The following is a 22,577-nucleotide window of genomic DNA, read 5'->3' as shown; positions in this document are numbered from 1 at the left end:
GCCACACAATAACTTGAACAGGATAATTTTACTTTTTTTCCTTGTGTATTGGTTTTATTTAGTTTTTTTTATTTAAATTTATTTATTTTAATTAGAGGCTAATTACAATACTGTATTGGTTTTGCCATACATCACCATGAATCTGCCATGGGTGTCCACATGTTCCCAATCCTGAACCCCCCTCCCACCTCCCTCCCCATACCATTCTTCTGGGTCACCCCAGTGCACCAGCCCCAAGCTTCCTGTATCCTGCATCGAACCTGGAGCGGGGGGGTGGATGATTTGGGAGGATAATTTTAATATAAAAAATTTAACATGAGAATTGGAGTATTGAGCTTTGACTTGTAAGAGGCAACTAGAACTCTAAAGAATATAGCAATAGACATCGGGAGAAGCCATTACCCCAGGACTGGAAATAAAACACTCACACAAGAGGCTACCCTCTCCTAGAACTGAAAACCAATCTCATTAGAGATGGGAGAATCATAGCAATATATGTGTGTGTTAGTTGCTCAGACATGTCTAACTCTTTGCAACCCCATGGACTATACAGCCCACCGGGCTCCTCTGTTAATGGAAATCAGGCAAGAATATTGGATTGGGTAGCCATTTCATTCTCCAGGGGATCTTTCTGATCCAGGGATTGAACTCAGGTCTCTTGCGTTGCAGGCAGACTCTTTACCAACTGAGCCACCAGGGAAGCCCCCACTAAAGAAGTTTGATAACATACTGACTGTGTTCACTATAAATCTAACTAATAAAAAGCAGGGCAACTTGGAATTCACTATAGGTTCCCCCAAATTTACTCTTACTTAAAATGGTTTTGGCTCTTCTCAGTTCTTTATTTTCCATCTGCATTTTGTAACTGCCTTGTGAATATAAATAAAGAATATTGGTGTTTTGATTTGAATATTGTGGGATCTACATATGAATTTTGGAGAAGGCAAACATATGAATTTAAGAAACATTACCATTTTAATCACATTGAAAGATTGAAGGCAGGAGGAGAAAGGGACTACAGAGGATAAGATGGTTGGATGGTATCACTGACTCAATGGACATGAGTTTGAGCAAGTTCTGGGAGATGGTGAAGGACAGGAAGTTTGGTGTGCTGCAGTCCATGGGTCTCAATGAATCAGACATGACTAAGCAATGGGACAACAGCAACAGATTCTCAAGAAGCCTTTTCTGAAGAGAAGGCCAAGGGTGTGGCCGCACAACCTTTTCCTTGTGCTCTGGGAGGATCAAAAGAGCAGAATGTTCAATTACACATGTGGTTCTTTGAGATATTATACTAGTAACTCACAGGTCTCCTCACCATCTAAGCAAAAGCCAAGAACAGAAGTGGGATTATCCAAGATAGATGTGCAGATGAGCCTTTGGTCTAATGGAGTGAACCCCTGAAACTGAAGGGAGATTTACAAGGTTCTTGAGAATACTCTGCCAGCAGCCACACTGCCAGCTTGGACTGAAAGAAACAGAAAGAACAAAGAAAGACTGCTGGGCTCCCAAGATTCTACTGGCAGGAAACAAGTTGATAAAACTACTCAGCTGCAAACACATACAGCCCTTCACCTTTCCAAAAAGAAAGGAGACTCCTAGTGTGGGGGCTTGGCCAGACGGTAGAGCCGCTGGCTCAGAGAGCAGAGACAGACTACAGAGGATTATTCCCATTATATTGGGAACCTAAGGTTGCTTGCCCAGCTGGATTTTGAAATTACTTAAGACTGGAGACCTCTTTACTTCTTTCTGTTTTCTCCTTTTGTGAATTGGCACATTGATAGCACTTAACCTATTGTTATCTTGCCATTGTAGTTTGGGAGCAGATATTTTTAAGTTTCACATACAGAGAGTAAAGTTTTTGCCCTCAGATGGATTATACAATGAGTTTTGCCTATACCTGTCGTTGTTCAGTTGCTAATTGATGTCTGACTCTTTGCTAGCCAGGCAGTGCACCAGGCTTCCCTGTCCTTCACTAACTCCTGGACTTTGCTCAAACTCATGTGCATTGAGTTAGTGATGCCATCCAACCATCTCATCCTCTTGTCACCTATACCTAATTTAGATTATTTAGATAATGAAATTTGTGTCTTTGTGATGATGAGAATTAGATGAGATTCTGGACTTAAGATGTTAATGTAACAATTTGAGATTGTTGGGGACTTTGGAACAGGTTGGACGTGTTTCAGGCATTCAGAATGGACTTGAATCTTTCAGGGTCTGTGACAGACAAAGTAATAACATTCCAAAATGCCCACATCCAAATCCTTGAAACCTTACATGGCAAAAGTGACTTTGGAGGTGTTAGTTTAAGAATCTTGAGATGGGAAAAATTCTGAGTTATCTGAATAGGTCCAATATAAGATTAAGGGTCCTAATAAGAGGGAGACCAAAAAATAAGAATAGGAAAAAGACAATGGGATGATAAAAATTGAGAGAAAGATTCAAAGATATGTGTTGCTGGCTTTGAAAATGTAAGATGAGGTTAGAAGTTAAGAAATATAGAGGACTCTAGAAGCTCAGAAAAGCAAGAAAATGAATTTCCCTTTAAAAGTTTTAGAAGGAAGGCAGTTCTGCTGACCTATTTAGACAACCATTTATCAGAATTGTATGAAAATAAATTTGTGTCGTTTAAGCCACTGAATTTATGATTTCTTCTCCCCAACCAGACCCTTATCTCCCCAGCCATTTTTTCCCTTCACCCTTCCACTTGCTCTGGGATGGAGAAATAGGAAAGATGGAAACAGAAGCCAACAATTTAACACAACCAACAGATCTTATTACATGGATTTTGCAGTAAACTTTAAGCAAATAATCTTAGTGATTCAATAAAGGAAGTTGGTGTCTGGAGTGAGTGGATTGGTTTCCCACAAGAGCCCCTCATCCTTCATATAAAAGAAATCATCAAGGTGCGCATTGGACCACACAAGCAGCAGATTAAATTGATGAGTGCCATTCCAGGGCTTGGTGTCCCATTCTGTTATATGTATAATCTATATTTATTATGACCCTGTGAGCTTAAGCTTGAATAAAGCTGTCATTTATCAGTCTCCCTAGAAGTCACAGTAGGAGGTCTAGGCACAAGAACCTCTCAAGAAATTCTAGAGGAGGCTGATTTTCCAAAGCAATAGTCCCTGAGTCAGTACACATAAATTTATATTGTTTTAAGCCATTAAAGTTGTGATAATTTGTTAAAATGGCAATATGGAATGAACACTCCATTCAAACTATTAATCCAGCATGCAAGAAAAAAAAATATTTCGGACATAAATAAGTCCAAAATTCATTCCACATACTCTTTCCCAGGATGCCCGTAAAGGTATGTCATTCAAAAAGAAGACTGCAAAAGAGGAAGATGTATCCTAGAAACCAAAAATAAAACACAGAAGGAATACCAATTTCTTCCCTCTATAGATTACTGTTCTTTTATTTTTTAATTTTATTTTATTTTTAAACTTTAAAATATTATATTAGTTTTGCCAAATATCGAAATGAATCCGCCACAGGTATACCTGTGTTCCCCATCCTGAACCCTCCTCCCTCCTCCCTCCCCATACCCTCCCTCTGGGTCGTCCCAGTGCACCAGCCCCAAGCATCCAGTATCGTGCATTGAACCTGGACTGGCGACACGTTTCATACATATTATACATGTTTCAATGCCATTCTCCCAAATCTCCCCACCCTCTCCCTCTCCCACAGAGTCCATAAGACTGATCTATACATCAGTGTCTCTTTTGCTGTCTCGTACACAGGGTTATTGTTACCATCTTTCTAAATTCCATATATATGCATTAGTATACTGTATTGGTGTTTTTCTTTCTGGCTTACTTCACTCCGTATAATAGGTTCCAGTTTCATCCATCTCATTAGAACTGATTCAGTTGTATTCTTTTTAATGGCTGAGTAATACTCCATTGTGTATATGTACCACTGCTTTCTTATCCATTCATCTGCTGATGGGCATCTAGATTGCTTCCATGTTTTGGCTATTATGAACAGTGCTGCGATGAACATTGGGGTACACATGTCTCTTTCCCTTCTGGTTTCCTCAGTGTGTATGCCCAGCAGTGGGATTGCTGGATCATAAGGCAGTTCTATTTCCAGTTTTTTAAGGAATCTCCACACTGTTCTCCATAGTGGCTGTACTAGTTTGCATTCCCACCAGCAGTGTAAGAGAGTTCCCTTTTCTCCACACTCTCTCCAGCATTTACTGCTTATAGACTTTTGGATCTCAGCCATTCTGACTGGCGTGAAATGGTACCACATAGTGGTTTTGATTTGCATTTCTCTGATAATGAGTGATGTTGAGCATTTTTTCATGTGTTTGTTAGCCATCTGTATGTCAATAGATGCAGAGAAAGCCTTTGACAAAATTCAACATCCATTTATGATAAGAACTCTCCAGAAAGCAGGAATAGAAGGAACATACCTCAACATAATAAAAGCTATATATGACAAACCCACAGCAAACATTATCCTCAATGGTGAAAAATTGAAAGCATTTCCTCTAAAGTCAGGAACAAGACAAGGGGGCCCACTTTCACCATTACTATTCAACATAGTTTTGGAAGTTTTGGCCACAGCAATCAGAGCAGAAAAAGAAATAAAAGGAATCCAAATTGGAAAAGAAGAAGTAAAACTCTCACTGTTTGCAGATGACATGATCCTCTACATAGAAAACCCTAAAGACTCCACCAGAAAATTACTAGAACTAATCAATGATTATAGTAAAGTTGCAGGATATAAAATCAACACACAGAAATCTCTTGCATTCCTATACACTAATAATGAGGAAACAGAAGGAGAAATTAAGGAAACAATTCCATTCACCATTGCAACAGAAAGAATAAAATACTTAGGAATATATCTGCCTAGAGAAACTAAAGACCTATACATAGAAAACTATAAAACACTGGTGAAAGAAATCAAAGAGGACACTAATAGATGGAGAAATATACCATGTTCATGGATTGGAATAATCAATATAGTGAAAATGAGTATACTACCCAAAGCAATTTATAGATTCAATGCAATCCCTATCAAGCTACCAACGGTATTCTTCACAGAGCTAGAACAAATAATTTCACAATTTGTATGGAAATACAAAAAACCTTGAATAGCCAAAGCTATCTTGAGAAAGAAGAATGGAACTGGAGGAATCAACATACCTGACTTCAGGCTCTATTACAAAGCCACAGTTATCAAGACAGTATGGTACTGGCACAAAGACAGATATATAGATCAATGGAATAAAATAGAAAGCTCAGAGATAAATCCACGCACATATGGACACCTTATCTTTGACAAAGGAGGCAAGAATATACAATGGATTAAAGACAATTTCTTTAACAAGTGGTGCTGGGAAAACTGGTCAACCACTTGTAAAAGAATGAAACTAGAACACTTTCTAACACCATACACCAAAATAAACTCAAAATGGATTAAAGATCTCAACAGAAGACCAGAAACTATAAAACTCCTAGAGGAGAACATAGGCAAAACACTCTCCAACATACATCACAGCAGGATCCTCTATGACCCACCTCCCAGAATATTGGAAATAAAAGCAAAAATAAACAAATGGGACCTAATTAAACTTAAAAGCTTCTGCACAACAAAGGAAACTATTAGCAAGGTGAAAAGACAGCCTTCAGAATGGGAGAAAATAATAGCAAATGAAGCAACTGACAAACAACTAGTCTCAAAAATATACAAGCAACTCCTACAGCTCAACTCCAGAAAAATAAATGACCCAATCAAAAAATGGGCCAAAGAACTAAATAGATTACTGTTTTTGTTGGCTTATTTTGAAACAACCGAATACTTCAGCTTCATCAAAACTTTACTGCTTATTTGTCCTTTTGGACAAAAATTTATTTTTCCATGAAAAGCTTATCACTATAAGTTATGAAATGGAACATCTGAATATCTGAAAACATAGTGTGTGGAATGCTGACAAAATCCAAAATAAAAACAGTTTAATAAAGAGTTAATTGGCTTTGTTTTGAATCATCATTCCTTCTTATAGAGCAAGAATAAGACCAAGAATATAAACAGCTTTCACATGTGCCATGTTATTACTATCTGTCTTAAGTCAGATGCTTTAGCACATGAACACACACAACAAATAAGGGGGTGAGCTTGAACTCTTCATATTTAGAAATGACAAAATTGAGGTTTAGGAAAGAGAAGGAGCTTGCCAATGACACAATAGTATTGAATAAACAGATTAAATGAGAATGAAGGTATTTCTATTCGGAGTTTGAGCTATTGTGCCAGTTTCATACCAGATACCATCAGCTCTTATCATATTGAAAATTTTCCTGTTTTACATTAAGCGTAAGGGTCATAATTGAAACAGTCATGAAGTCAAAAGGTATTCCTGCCTGACTACCTGAACTCTCATTAGAGTCACAATCATTTTTTTTTTTTTCCTTCCAATTTTATTTTATTTTTAAACTTTACATAATTGTATTAGTTTTGCCAAATATCAAAATGAATCCGCCACAGGTATACATGCGCTCCCCATCCCGAACCCTCCTCCCTCCTCCCTCCCCATACCATCCCTCTGGGCCGTCCCAGTGCACCAGCCCCAAGCATCCAGCATCATGCATCGAACCTGGACTGGCAACTCGTTTCCTACATGATATTTTATATGTTTAAGAACAGTTTCAAACAAGATCCTCACCTAGTGGTAGTTAAGAGCCATGGTATATATTTACCTGCCATAAAAATGTTAATACACGGTGCCTAAAAAGTGTGAGATCCTTTTTCCCTTGTCACAGCTGGAAAAGCTTAGTATCCAACTCATTTTTCATGGTGTAATATCATTTGGTTTTCAGCAGTGCCAGAAAAGAAACAAACAAACAAAAAAGAAATGAACAAAATATATGCTTTTAAAATGAATGTGAACCATATACAGTGGTTTTATATAAGATTCTTAAATATCTTTTCCATGGAGTGTGAAAAATATCTAATAAATAAAACATTCAAAAAATAAAAAAAAAACATTCCAGCCATAAATCCATGAATTGTTTGTGAAACTAATTTTATTTGAGTCAGCAAACATGGATTAAGTACTATTATGTGCCTGTGGCTATGATATATTTCCTTTTTATAACATTAGGACTCACAACAACCCTATGAAGGGATTTTATAAATGAGCTGCTTTTGACAGAGAAGTGAATTGAAACACAGAATTATAACTGTTCATTAATGATAGTAGATTTTGAAGCGAGTATTCTAACTTCTGCTATAGTTGTGTTGAAGATTTTTTTTCCCTAAAGTTTTAAAAGAAAATTAAGTTAAGGAGTTATAATCTATTCAAAATTTTTAAGGCAAAATAGTCAGTAAGAGGATAGGTACATGCATGCATTCTTTTTTCAATGAGATAAGACTTTAAAAATCATTTATTTCTATTTTGGTACAAAGGCAAAAGTACTATTTCTAGGTAAAATCAGGAATTTATAGTGTTACTTTAAGTAGGTTGATTATAATAAAAGTGTTTTGGAAAATAATAAATGAGCTGCTCTTGCCTTAAAAGCTTTAATAAATTAGAAAGAAAACACATTAGTTAAGTGCTAATTTTACTCAATTCCCAATCTCGGTTTGCAGGGGGAAATGATTACTTAAATTTACACAGCAGGGGTTTTTTTTAACATATAAAATTTTCAGGAAATTATTTTATAGAAATAACGTTTAGACTACTACTGCCACCTCAAGGTGGCACCTTGAGGAAAAACATTGACCTCCTTTCCTTCCAATATCCTGTGGAAAGGAAGGAAATTTTATTTTAGAATGTGTAAATCCAAAATATGGCTCCAGAAAGCAAAGAAGTATGTTCCTAATGCATTTCATTATCCTGGAGAAATTTCTGGAATGCAGCATTGGTATTGGCTTGGAGGAGCAACTGAGTAGAGCACTTACCATCCCAAATAAGCATCAGAAGGAGACTGCACAGGAGAGAATCCTTCCCAGCTGTAGCCCAGAAAATCATGAAGCTCTTGGTGGACATGCACAAAGCACAGGAAGCAATGCTAAGGAGAATCAAGCCCAGAACTGTTTACAAAAGAGTCCAGTCTATCGTACCTCTCCAGATTCAGCTCTACATAAGAGCAGATCACTCCTTTTTAGACCATTCTGCAGGCTTCATACCATTTACGCAACCTCTAAATTGGAGTCCCATAAGGCTAGGTCTTATGCTGTTATATCTGCTCTATACATTTTCCTACTTTCTTTAAACTTTTCACATTTCTTGGGTATCATCTCTCTGTTAATGACCACCATTTTTTATTGACTGTATTTCCCACATTGCATATTTCATATCCATGACATTCATTTTGTAACTGGAAGTTTGTACCACTTCATCTCCCTCACCTATTTATCTCCTCTCTCCAATGCCCTCTCCACTGACAACCATATGTTTCTTCTCTCTATCTGTGACTCTGTTTCTGTCTTGTTATGCTTGGCAATTTGTTTTGATTTTTAGATCCCACATATAAATAAAATAATACAGTGTTTGTCTCTCTCTTACTTATTTCACTCAGCACAATACTGTCTGGATTCACCTATGTTGTTTATGGGCACTTAGCTTGTTTCCATATCTTGACTATTGCAAATAATGCTGCAGTGTACATTGAGGTGCACGTATTTTCTAAAATTAATGTTTTTGTTTTCTTTGGATAAGTACTCAGATGTAGAATTTCTGAGTGATATGGAAGCTTTATTTTTAAATTTTTTGAGGAACTGCCATAATGTTTTCTGCTACAGCTGCACCAATTTGCATTCCAGGTGCAAGAATGTTCCCTTTTCTCCATATCCTCCCCAATACTTATTATAGATTGTCTTTTTGATATAAGACATTTTAATGAGTGTGAGGTCATTTCTCATCATGATTTTTGTGTGCACTTCTCTGATGATTAGTGATGCTGAGCATTTTTCCATATGCCTATTGACCATCTGTGTCTCCTTTGGAAAAATGTCTGTTCAGGTCAACTGCCAATCTTTTAATCAGGTTGTTTATTTTTGACGTTGAGTTATAAGAATTCTTTGTATATTTTGGTGATTAACTCCTTATCAGATATATTGTTTGCAAATATTTTGCTCCCATTTAGTAAATGGCCTTATCATGATACAGATAGTTACCCACACAGTGAAAAAGGTTTTTGTTTGCTTGTTTGTTTTTAGATTAATGTAGTCCTATTTGCTTATTCTTGCTTTTATTTCTCTTGAGAAGACATATAAAAAAAAAGATATATGTATGTATGAGTGAGTGAAGTTGCTCATTCGTGTCCGACTCTTTGAGACCCCATGGACTGTAGCCTAACCAGGTTCCTCCGTCCATGGGATTTTCCAGGCAAGGATACTGGAGTGGGTTGCCATTTCCTTCTCCAGGAGATCTTCCAGACCCAGGGATTGAACTCAGGTCTCCCACATTGTAGGCAGATGCTTTACCATCTGAGCTGCCAGGGAAGATCCATATATATGTATATGTATATACATATACATTCATCTTGGCTATATATACATATATAGCCAAGATGATATATATATAACCAAGATGAATGTCAAGGGGTGTGCTACCTATGTTTTCTTCTAGGAGTTTTATAGTTTCAGGTCTTACATTTAAGATTTTAATCCATTGCAAATTTACTTTTGTACATGGTGTGATATCACTTTTTAAAAAAAAATATACAATATGTATCTAGATACTAGAGCTCCAGATTACCCACTAACATGTCTATCTTCATGTTTTAAGACTCTTATAGTGACACTAATTGTTTAATGTCTATTCAACCATTTTGAAATTAAAAGAAAAAAAACTTTAATTATCCTTTAGAATACCACTTTTTCATCATTCATCCAATGTTGTTCAGATTTGGTTAATTCTTTTGCCTGATCCAAACATCAACTGATAGCTAATGTTTAGTCAATTACATGAATCAGTTCTGATCAGTGCAAGACTGGCTAGTTCTTCTCCTTCAGTTATTAGAAAAAAAAGAAAACTTTATTCTACTGGAGTGGACAAGGTTAAAGCATGTAAGTGTTGAGATTTATGGGGCCACCATGAAATGACAGCTACTCAAATACACATGCATACAACCTAGAACAGAGAGAAAAAGACAAAACTTTGACATTATAATTTGAACCTCTAATTTCTGCTCTTTCCCTTGAACGATCATGATTTTACCACATTTGGGATGGTGCTATGTGGTTTCAGCTTCCTTTATGGGGTATGGTCTATGACTCTAGTCTTTTCCTGGCTCCTACCTTCTCACTTTTAGTCTCAGATTATAAGTTAAAGTTTAGGAGAGATCATGTTCAACAATTCACTCAAATTGGTGCCTTCAAAGGTCTCTATAAAGGGAAGTTTAGCCTGCCATTTCATTTACTTTTCACTATCTGCTTCTTTCCTTGAAATTCAGGCTCCACATGGGCACCAAATCTGTGTTGTTGATTGTTGCATTTCTATATTCTGAAATAGTAACTGATATAGAATAGTGAAATGTAAGTCACTCAGTTGTGTCCAACTCTTTATGACCTCATGGACTACACAGTCCATGGAATTCACCATGCCAAAATACTGAAGTTGTTAGCCTATCTCTTCTCCAGGGAATCTTCCCAACTCAGGGATTGAACCCAGGTCTCCCACATTGCAGGCAAATTCTTTACCGTCTGAGCCACCAGGTAAGTATATAATATGTATTTACTAAATGTTTTTAAATGAATGAATCAATGAACAAACAAACTGAAAATACAAATTTTGCAATTACTCAAATGCAGGAAAGGTAAATGGTATTTTAAGTAGATGCTTTATTTTGTATGATAGGACTTCATGCATAAATACTAAATAAAATTGATAATTATCTAAAAATACAGTTATATTGTATATAATTATATACTATATATATTATATTGTTTATATTGTATATATAAGCACGGGCAGCTGTGACGGTGAACAAGTGCAGCCAAAAGGATCTACCTCATTTCCGAGGATGGGGGCAGTGGCCGAGAGGAGCTACCCCACATCCAAGGTCAGGAGCAGCAGCTGCACTTTGCTGGAGCAGCCATGAAGAGATACCACACATCCAAGGTAAGAGAAACCCAAGAAAGATGGTAGGCACTGAGAGAGGGCGTCAGAAGGCAGACAGACTGAAACCACAATCAAAGAAAGCTAGCCAATCTGATCACATGGACCACAGCCTTGTCTAACTCAACAAAACTAAACCATGTCATGTGGGGCCATGCAAGACGGGTGGGTCATAGTGGAGAGGTATGACAGAATGTGGTCCACTGGAGAAGGGAAAGGCAAACGACTTCAGTATTCTTTCCTTGAGAACCCTATGAACAGTATGAAAAGGAAAAAAGATAGGACACTGAAGGATGAACTCCCCAGGTTTGTAGGTGCCCAATATGCTACTGGAGATTAGTGGAGAAATAACTTCAGAAAGAATGAAGGGATGCAGCCAAAGCAAAAACAACACCCAGTTGTGGATGTGACTGGTGATAGAAGCAAGGTCTGATGCTGTAAAGAGCAATATTGCCTAGGAACCTGGAATGTTAGGTCCATGAATCAAGGCAAATTGGAAGTGGTCAAACAGGAGATGACAAGAGTGAACATCAACATTCTAGGAATCAACAAACTAAGATGGACTGGAATGGGTGAATTTAACCCAGGTGACCATTATATCTACTACTGCGGGCAGGAATCCCTTAGAAGAAATGGAGTAGCCATCATAGTCAACCAAAGAGTCCAAAATGCAGTACTTGGATGCAGTCTCAAAAATGACAGAATGATCTCTGTTTGTTTCCAAGGCAAACCATTCAATACCATGGTGATCCAAGTCTATGTCCCGACCAGTAACACTGAAGAAGCTGAAGTTGAACAGTTCTATGAAGACTTACAAGACTTTCTACAACCAACACCCCAAAAATCTGTCCTTTTCATTATAGGAAACTGGAATGCAAAGTAGGAAGTCAAGAGACACCTAGAGTAACAGGCAAATTTGGCCTTGGAGTATGGAATGAAGCAGGGCAAAACTAATAGACTTTGCCAAGAGAACATAGCAAACACCTTCTTCCAACAACACAAGAGAAGATTCTACACATGGACATCACCAGATGATCAACACCAAAATGAGATTGATTATATTCCTTGCAGCCAAAGATGGATAAGCTCTATACACTCAGCAAAAACAAGACCAGGAGCTGACTGTGGCTCAGAACATGAACTCCTAATTGCCAAATTCAGATGGAAATTGAAGAAAATGGGGAAAACCACTAGACCATTCAGGTATGACCTAAATCAAATCCCTTATGATGATACAGTGGAAGTGAGAAATAGATTTAAGGGACTAGATCTGATAGACAGAGTGCCTGATGAACTATGGATGGAGATTTGTGACATTGTACAAGACACAGGAATCAAGACCATCCCCAAGAAAAAGAAATGTGAAAAAGCAAAATGGTTGTCTGAGGAGACCTTACAAATAGCTGCAAAAAGAAGGGAAGCGAAAAGCAAAGGAGAAAAGGAAAGAAATACCCATTTGAATGCAGAGTTCCAAAGAATAGCAAGAAGAGATAAGAAAGCCTTCCTCAGTGACCAATGCAAAGAAATAGAGGAAAACAATAGAATGGGAAAGACTAGAGATCTCTTCAAGAAAATTACAGATACCAAGGGAATATTTTATACAAAGATGGGCTCAATAAAGGACAGAAATGGTATGGACCTAAGAGAAGCAGAAGATATTAAGAGGTGGCAAGAATACACAGAAGAACTGTACAAAAAAGATCCTCACGAGCCAGATAATCATGACGGTGTAATCACTCACCTACAGCCAGACATCCTGGAATGTGAAGTCAAGTGGGCCTTAGGAAGCATCACTACAAACAAAGCTTGTGGAGGTGATGGAATTCCAGTTGAGTTATTTCAAATCCTGAAAGATGATGCTGTGAAAGTGCTGCACTCAACATGCCAGCAAATTTGGAAAGCACAGCTGTGGCCACAGGACTGGAAAAGTCAGTTTTCATTCCAATCCCAAAGAAAGGCAATGCCAAAGAATGCTCAAACAATGCACAGTTGCAATCATCTCATACATTAGTAAAGTAATGCTTAAAATTCTCCAAGCCAGGCTTCAGCAATACATGAACTGTGAACTTCCAGATGTTCAAGCTAGTTTTAGAAAGACAGAAGAAGCCGACATCAAATCACCAATATCTGCTGGATCATCAAAAAAGCAAGAGAGTTCCAGAAATACATCTATTTCTGCTTTATTGACTATGCCAAAGCCTTTGATTGTGTGGATCACAAGAAACTGTGGAAAATTCTGAAAGAGAAGGGAATACCAGATCACCTGACCTGCCTCTTGAGAAACCTGTATGCAGGTCAGGAAGCAACAGTTAGAACTGGACATGGAACAACAGACTGGTTCCAAATAGGAAAAGGAGTACGTCAAGGCTATATATTGCCACCCTGCCTATTTAACTTCTATGCAGAGTACATCATGAGAAATTCTGGGCTGGAAGAAGCACAAGCTGGAATCAAGATTGCCGTGAGAAATATCAATAACCTCAGATATGCAGATGACAATACCCTTATGGCAGATAGTGAAGAAGAACTAAAGAGCCTCTTGATGAAAGTGAAAGAGGACAGTGAAAAAGTTGGCTTAAAATTCAACATTCAGAAAACGAAGATCATGGCATCCGGTCCCTTGAATTCATGGCAAATAGATGGGGAAACAGTGGAAACAGTGGCTGACTTTATTTTTGGGAGCTCAAAAATCACTGCAGATGATGATTGCAGCCATGGAATTAAAAGATGCTTACTCCTTGGAAGGGAAGTTATGACCAACCTAGACAGCATATTAAAAAGCAAAGACATTACTTTATATATGAATGTGAAAGCTGAGCACTGAAGAATTGATGCTTTTGAACTATGGTGTTGGAAAAGACTTGAGGGTCCCTTGGACTGCAAGGAGATCCAACCAGTCCATCCTAAAAGGAGATCAATCCTGGGTGTTCACTGGAAGGACTGATGTTGAAGCTGAAACTCCAATACTTTGGCCACCTGATGCGAAGAGCTGACTCATTTGAAAAGACCCTGATGCTGGGAAAGATTGAGAGCAGGAGGAGAAGGGGCAACAGATAAGGAGATGGTTGGATGGCATCACAGACTGGCTGGACATGGGTTTGGGTGGATTCCAGGAGTTGGTGATGGACAGGGAGTCCTGGCGTGCTGTGGTTCATGGGGTCGCAAAGAGTCAGACATGACTGAATGACTGAACTGAACTGAACTGAATAGTTATATTATTGCAAACCACAGGATAATTTATACAGAGAATATTAATAACCTTCTTTCTTAGTGTAGACTTGATTAACCATAGTCTATGAGTCTGTATGGGAGAAGGCAATGGCACCCCACTCCAGTACTCTTGCCTGGACAATCCCATGGACGGAGGAGCCTGGTAGGCTGCAGTCCACGGGGTTGCTGAGGGTAGGACACAACTGAGCGACTTCACTTTCACTTTTCACTTTCATGCATTGGAGAAGGAAATGGCAACCCACTCCAGTGTTCTTGCCTGGAGAATCCCAGGGACTGGGGAGCCTGATGGGCTGCCGTCTATGGGGTCGCACAGAGTCGGACATGAGTGAAGCGACTTAGCAGCAGCAGCAGCATGGGTCTGTATAGTCTGCTATTTTCCATGTGTTTAAGTCCAGATTAAGGTAAAGTAAAGTGTTCATTGCTCAGTCATGTCTGACTCTTTGCAACCCCGTAGACTGTGGACCTTGATGCTCCTCTGTCCATGGGATTCTCTGGGCAAGAATACTGGAGTGGGTTGCCATTTCCTTCTCCAAATGTAAAGGATGGACACTTTTTAAACTTATGCTATGTTTTGCTTACTTTTCATATATATTACTTTTTACAACTTTTACTACTCTAAATTACAATGATCATAATCAGTCAGTTCAGTTGTCCGACTTGTCTGACTCTTGGCAACCCCATGTACTGCAGCACACCAGGCTTCCCTGTCCATCACCAACTCCTGGAGTTTACTCAAACTCATGTCCATTGAGTTGGTGATGCCATCCAACCATCTCATCCTCTGTTGTCCCCTTCTCCTCCTGCCTTCAATCTTTCCCAGCATCAGTCTTTTCCAATGGTCAGTTCTTCACATCAGGTTGGCAACTATTGGAGTTTCAGCTTCAGCAACAGTCCTTCCAATGAATATTCAAGACTGATTTCCTTCAGGATGGACTGGTTGAATCTCTCAAGTCTTCTTGGGACTTGAGAAGTCTTCCAAAGGACTCTCAAGTCTTCTGCACTACCACAGTTCAAAAACATTAATTCTTTGGCATTCAGTTTTCATTATAGTCCAACTCTCTCACACCCATACATGACTACTGGAAAAATTATAGCTTTGTCTAGATGGACATTGTTGGCAAAGTAATGTCTCTGCTTTTTAATATGCTGTCTAGGTTAGTCATAGCTTTTCTTCCAAGGAGCAAACATATTTTAATTTCATGGCTGCCGTCACCATCTGCAGTGATTTTGGAGCCCCCCCCGCCCCCAAAATAAAATCTTTTACTGTTTCCATTGTTTCCCCACCTATTTGCCATGAAATGATGGGACCAGATCCCATGATCATAGTTTTATGAATGTTGAGTTCTAAGCCAACTTTTTCACTCTCCTCTTTCACTTTCAAGAGGCTCTTTAGTTCTTCTTTGCTTTCTGCCATAAGGGTGGTGTCATCTGCATATATGAGATTATTGATATTTCTCCCAGCAATCGTGACTCCATATTGATCATATTAAGTGTTTAATTTGGGGGTTAAAGTAATTTGGATTCTTTAACACTAAAATGTTAAGTATACTTTCTATTATGAAATTATGAATCACTTTGACTTTAATATATAAGTTGGAATTACTTAAGATATCCAGCTAAAATTTGGTAAATTCAATAATACGTCAATATAAATTTACAAGTATTTACTTCCTGTCCTCTGTTTTCAAGACACTAGAGTACATAAGTATGATTTGTAAAACTTTGACCCTGCTCCAAGTGAAGGAAAAGAAAATCTGACAAATTTTACTCAATACTTGTGTTCTACATAAAACCTCATAACAACCCTGAGAGATAACAGAACCATTTTGTAATGAAAGGAGTGATCAAAATATTAGCGAACTTGCCTAAGTTTCTGCTAAAAGTGATGAAAACAAGATAAAAAATGTGTGTCGGGTTATATATTTATTAGCTTGTAACATATTGTTTTTCTTGCAAAAGCATGAACATTTTGGAAATTTGCATTTAGAAACATAATATGTTCAATCATTTGTAAGTTTATTTTCCTTTTAATGCTGTTACTATTTGATACTACTTAATTTTTAAGATGGCCTAATATAAAGTACATTTTGGAGAAGACTATATATATATGTGTGTGTGTGTATATATATATATATATATATATATATATTCTTAGTGATTCAGTCTTGTCCAACTGTTTACAATGTCATGGACTGTAGCCTGCCAAGCTCCTCTGTCCATGAGACTCTTCAGGCAAGAATACTGGAGTGGGTTGCCATTTCCTTCTCCATAGGATCTTCCTGATTCAGGGATTGAATCTGGGTCTCCTACATCTGAGTGGATCCTTTACTATCTAAGCCACCAGGAAGCATGTATATATATAAATGGATACATATTTATTCAATTAATATGGAAGGGAATTTGTCTAATATAATAGGATACAACTAAACCATTTTTTAGTTTTTTTGTTTTTCTTCAGTGACAAATGTAACACTGTTTCCATGGGAAAAAATATGAAGGAAGAAAATAATGACTTTTAAAACACAGTGTTTCAAGAAGCCAATATGAAATTTATCATGGGCAATGAAATTTATTAATTGTGAATTATAGACAGTCATTTGTGAATATGGTTTTGGCTTTAGTGAAGTGAAATAAATCTATAATAATTACAACTGAGTTATTATAATTAATTACTCCAAAATAATTTAACTTTTTTATTTATGCCAATACTTAGATTTTGAAGAAGATTCAACATTGTGCAATTCCAATTTTTCCCATTCTGCATAAATGACATTTCTTCCATCTGAGTGTAATTTCCAAAAGCAATCTTAGAATACTCATACTCTGTTAACTGAAGGCAGTTCTATGTTTTTAATTAATATCATTACAATTCTTATAATGGAAAATAGATGCTGACAATCAAATCAAACAGTCAAATCTCTAGATCATTTCTTAAATGATGCCTCAGACTGTTTACCACAGGCGAAAGAGAGATAAAAATTAAATCTACTTCTCCTCCTACTTGTGCATATCCTCTAAGGGTAGTGTGTGTTTTGGGGGATTTTCTCAAGAAAGACATCAGTGTTACTAATAATAAAAATTTTCTGTGTCTAATGCATGTGTGTTCAGTCGTTACCAACTCTTTGCAACCCTATGGACTATAGCCTGCCAGACTCTTGTTCATGGGGTTTTCTAGACAAGAATACTGAAGTGGATTGTCATTTCATACTCCAGGGGATCTTCCCCATTTAGGGATCAAACTGGAGTCTTCTGCATCTCCTGTATTGACAGGTGGATTATTTTACAACTAGTACCACCAGGGAAACCCTGTGTGCGTATATATGATTATATTTCATTTTCTTTAGGATCTGTAGCTTAATCCCTAAAAATCATTTATATTGTGTATGTCAGATGATGGTCATTTATGTTAGAAATATGGGTTAGAATAGAAATAGAATAAATAAGAATAAAAAAGGAAAGGTTTATTGGGGTACAGCTTTCCATTTTTTGTAAATAATACCTTATGGGATACTTCTGTTCTTTGGGTATTAAAAGCAAGTGAACTTTAAGAAACCCAGGTAAAACAATTGCCTAGCATTCCATATCTATTAGTAAAGCAAAATGCACAACTATTATTTAACAATAGCTAAAAAAATCAAAGTTTCTGTTTACATATAAATATATATTGTAATAAATAAATGTAAAGAAAAAAGTGTGGGTTTTTGTTTGTTTGCTTAATTTTCCAAGTGATGGATATAACTGAAATGACAAATCATACTTCAAAGCTGAAATAGATAACATATCCTGAACTTCATTTTGTTGATTTATGCCGAGTATGTCTTACAGTTACCATATATTGCATGACAAATCAAACCAAACCTGGAGTATAAAGAAAAGAACATTTTACTATGTTCATAGTGTAAAAGGTTAGTGAACAGACTGTGCTATAACTGTGCTAAGTCACTTCAGTCAGATGTGATTCTTTGTGGTCCCATGGACTGTAGCTCACCAAGCTCCTCTGTCCATGAGATCCTCCATGAACACTGGAGTGGGTTGCCATTTCCTCCTGCAGAAGAACTTCCTGACTCAGGGATTGAACCCACATCCCTTACATCTTCTGCACTGGCAGGTGGTATCTTTACCAATACTCAGTAAAGTACAGTGGGGCAATCAGAAGGGAGAGCTCTCATGCCCTCTAAGGTTAACAGAGCTGAACAGGAAAAAGAAAGACTCATTTTCTTTCCTGGCAAGAACTCAGCCACTGAAAAGTCATGGTTCCTTTGTTTACTGCAGCCTTGCCTCCCAACTTCCTCTGCCACCTGATGAAAGCTACTTCTTCCCTGATCATGTGGGGACATGCTTGTGACTCAATATGCTTGTAGATCCTGAATTGCAATTATCTGCTGATCTTGAATAAATCCATTCTTGCTGGAGAAATATCTGACAGTCCCTTTATTTTAGGTCAGTAAAAGATACTGTGAACAGAACACCATGAACAGTATGAAAAGGCAAAACTATATGATACTGGAAGATGAGCCCCCTCCCACCCCCAAATCGATAGGGGTCAAATATGCTACTGGGGAAGAGTGAAGAAATAGCTCCAGAAAGAATGAAGAGGCTGAGGCAAAGCAGAAATGACATCCAGTTCTATATATGTCTGGTGCTGAAAGTAAAGTCTGATTCTATAAAGAACAATATTGCATAGGAACCTGGAATGTTAGTTCCAGGAAGCAAGGTAAATTGTGGTCAAGCAGAAGATGATGAGTGAACATCAACATTTTAGGAAACAGTGAACTAAAATTGATGGGAATGGGTGAAATAAATTCAGATGACCATTATATCTACAACTGTGGGCAAGAATGCCTTAGATAAATGGAGTGGCCTTCATAGTTAACAAGAGTCTAAAATGCAGTACTTGAGTGCAGTTGCAAAAATGACAGAAAGACCTTGGTTCATTTATAAGACTAATCATTCAAAATTACAGTTGTTCATGTCTGTGCCTCAACCTCTAATGCTGATGAAGCTGAAGTTGAACCATTCTATGAGACCTTCTAGAACCAACACCAAAAAAATATGTCCTTTTCATCATAGGGGACTGGAATGCAAAAGTAGGAAGTTAAGAGATACCTGGAGTAACAGACAAGTTTGGCTATGGGGTACAAAATGAAGCAGAGTAAAGGCTAACAGAGTTTTGTCAAGAGAATGCACTGATCATAGCAAATACCCTCTTCCAGCAACACAAGAGATGACTCTACATATGGACATCACCAGAGGGTCAAAACTGAAATCAGGTTGATTATATTCTTTGCTGTTGAAGATGGAAAAACTCTATACAGTTAGCAAAAACAAGACTGGGCATGACCTATGGCTCAGATCCTGAGCTCCTTATTGCAAAATTCAGAATTAAATTGAAGAAAGTAGGGAAAACCACCCAGCCATTCAGGTATGACCTAAACCAAATCACTTACGATTATACAGTGGAAGTAACAAATAGATTCAAGGGATTAGATCTGATAGACATAATGCTCGAAGAACAGAGATTCATAACACTGTACAGGAGGCGGTGAATAAAAACATTCCCAAGAAAAGAAATGGAAAAAGGCAAAATGGTTCTCTGAGGAGGCTTTACAAATAGCTGAAAAAGAAGTGAAAGGCAAAGGAACAAAGGAAAGATATATCCAACTGAATGTAGAATTCCAAAGAATAGCAAGGAGAGGTAAGAAAATCCTCTTAAGTGATCAATGCCAAGAAATAGAGGAAAACAATAGAATGGGAAAGACTAGAAATCTTTTCAAGAATATTAGAGATACCAAGGGAAAATTTCATGCAAATATAGGCACAATAAAGGGGAGGAAACAGGGGAAACAGTATCAGACTTTATTTTTTTGAGTTCCAAAATCACTGCAGATGGTGATTGAAGCCATGAAATTAAAAGACACTTATTCCTTGGACGGAAAGTTATGATCAAACTAGATAGCATATTTAAAAGCAGAGAAATTACTTTGTCAACAAAGGTCCATCTAATCAAGGCTATGGTTTTTCCTGTGGTCATGTATGGTTGTGAGAGTTGGACTGTGAAGAAAGCAGAGCGCTGAAGAATTGATGCTTTTGAACTGTGGTGTTGGAGAAGACTCTTGAAATTCCCTTGGACTGCAAGGAGATCCAACCAGTCCATTCTAAAGGAGATCAGTCCTGGGTGTTCTTTGGAAGGACTGATGCTAAAGCTGAAACTCCAGTACTTTGGCCACCTCATGTGAAAAGTTGACTCATTAGAAAAAACTCTGATGCTGGGAGGGATCGGGGGCAGGAGGAGAAGGGGACAAGAGAGGATGAGATGGCTGGATGGCATCACTGACTCAATGGACGTGAGTTTGAGTGAACTCCGGGAGTTGGTGATGAACAGGGAGGCCTGGCATGCTGCGATTCATGGGGTCGCAAAGAGTCAGACACAACTGAGCAACTGAACTGAACTGAACTGAACTAAAGGAGAGAAATGGCAAGAATCTAACAGAAGGACAACAGACTAAGAAAAGGTGACAAGAATACACAGAAGAGCTATACAAATAAGTTGTTAATGACCCAGATAACTATGATGGTATGATCACTCACCTAAAGCCAGACATCCTGGAATGTGAAGTCAAGTGGGCCTTAGGAAGCCTTTATATGATCAAAGCAAGTAGAGATGATTAAATTCCAACTGAGCTATTTCAAATCCTAAAGATGATTCTGTGAAAGTGATGCACTTAATATGCCAGCAAATTTGGAAATCTCAGCAGTGGCCACAGGACTGGAAAAGGTCAGTTTTCATTCCAATTCCAAAGAAGGGCAATGCCAAAGACTGTTCAAACTACCGCACAATTGCACTCATCTCACATGCTAGCAAAGTAATGCTCAAAATTCTCCAAGCCAGGCTTCAACTGTACATGAACCATGAACTTCCAGATGTCCAAGATGGATTTAGAAAAGGCAGAGGAACCAGAGATCAAATTAAAAACATCCATTGGGTCATAAAAAGTGAACGAGAATTTCCAAAAAATTTACTTCTGCTTCATTGACTACACTAAAGCCTTTTACTCTGTAGATGACAACAAACTGTGGAAAATTCTTCAAGAGATGGGAATGCCAGACCACTTTACCTGCCAGCTGAGAAACCTGTATGCAGGTCCAGAAGATAGAGTTATAACTGACATGGAACAACAGACTGATTACAAATTGGGAAAGGTGTACAACAAGGCTGTATATTTTCACCCTGCTTATTTAAATTCTGTGTAGTGTACATCATGAGAAATCCTGGGATGGATGAATCACAAGTTGGAATCAAGATTGCTGGGAGAAATATCAACAACCCCAGGTATGCAGATAATGCCACCCTAATGACAGAAAGTGAAGAATAACTAAAGAGCCTCTTGATGAAGGTGAAAGAGGAGAATGAAAAAGCTGGCTTAAAACTCAACATTCAAAGAACTAAGATAATGGCATCCAATCTCAACACTTCATGATACATAGATGGGAAAAAAATGGAAACAGTGGCAAATTTTATCCTCTTGGACTCCAAAATCACTGCAGAGTGTGACTGCAGCCACAAAATTACAAGGTGCTTGCTACTTGGAAAGAAAGTTATGACAAACCAAGACAATGTATTAAAAAGTAGAGAGATCATTTTGCAGACAAAGTTCCATATAGCCAAAGCTATAATTTTTTTCTAGTAGTCATGTATGGATGTGAGAGTTGGACCATAAAGAATACTGAGCACTGAAGAATTGATATTTTCGAACTTTGGTACTGGAGAGAACTCTTGAGAGTCATTTGGACAGAAAGGAGATCAAACCAGTCAATCCTAAACAACACTGAATATTCATTGGAAGGATAGATGCTGAAACTGAAGCTCTAATATTTTGGTCACCTGATGCAATAAGTCAACTCATTGGAAAAGACTCTGATGCTGGGAAAGATTGAGGACAGGAGGAGAAATGGGTGACAGAGGATGAGATGGTTGGATGATATCACCAACTCAATGGATATGAGTTTGAGTAGACCCCAGGAGTTGTTGAAGAATAGGAAAGCCTGGAGTGCTGCAGTCCATGGGGTTGCACAGAGTCAGACACGAGTTAGTGACTGAGCAACAACACACAACAAATATTGTAGGTGAGGACTTTAAACAAAGGACCAGGGGGAGGAGCCAAGATGGCGGAGGAGTAGGACGGGGAGAACACTTTCTCCCCCACAAATTCATCAAAAGAGCATTTAAACGTCGAGCAAATTCCACAAAACAACTTCT

Source organism: Bos indicus x Bos taurus, chromosome 1 (assembly GCF_003369695.1).
Source record: "Bos indicus x Bos taurus breed Angus x Brahman F1 hybrid chromosome 1, Bos_hybrid_MaternalHap_v2.0, whole genome shotgun sequence".
Lineage (NCBI taxonomy): Eukaryota > Metazoa > Chordata > Mammalia > Artiodactyla > Bovidae > Bos > Bos indicus x Bos taurus.
This window is presented reverse-complemented; position numbering follows the sequence as displayed.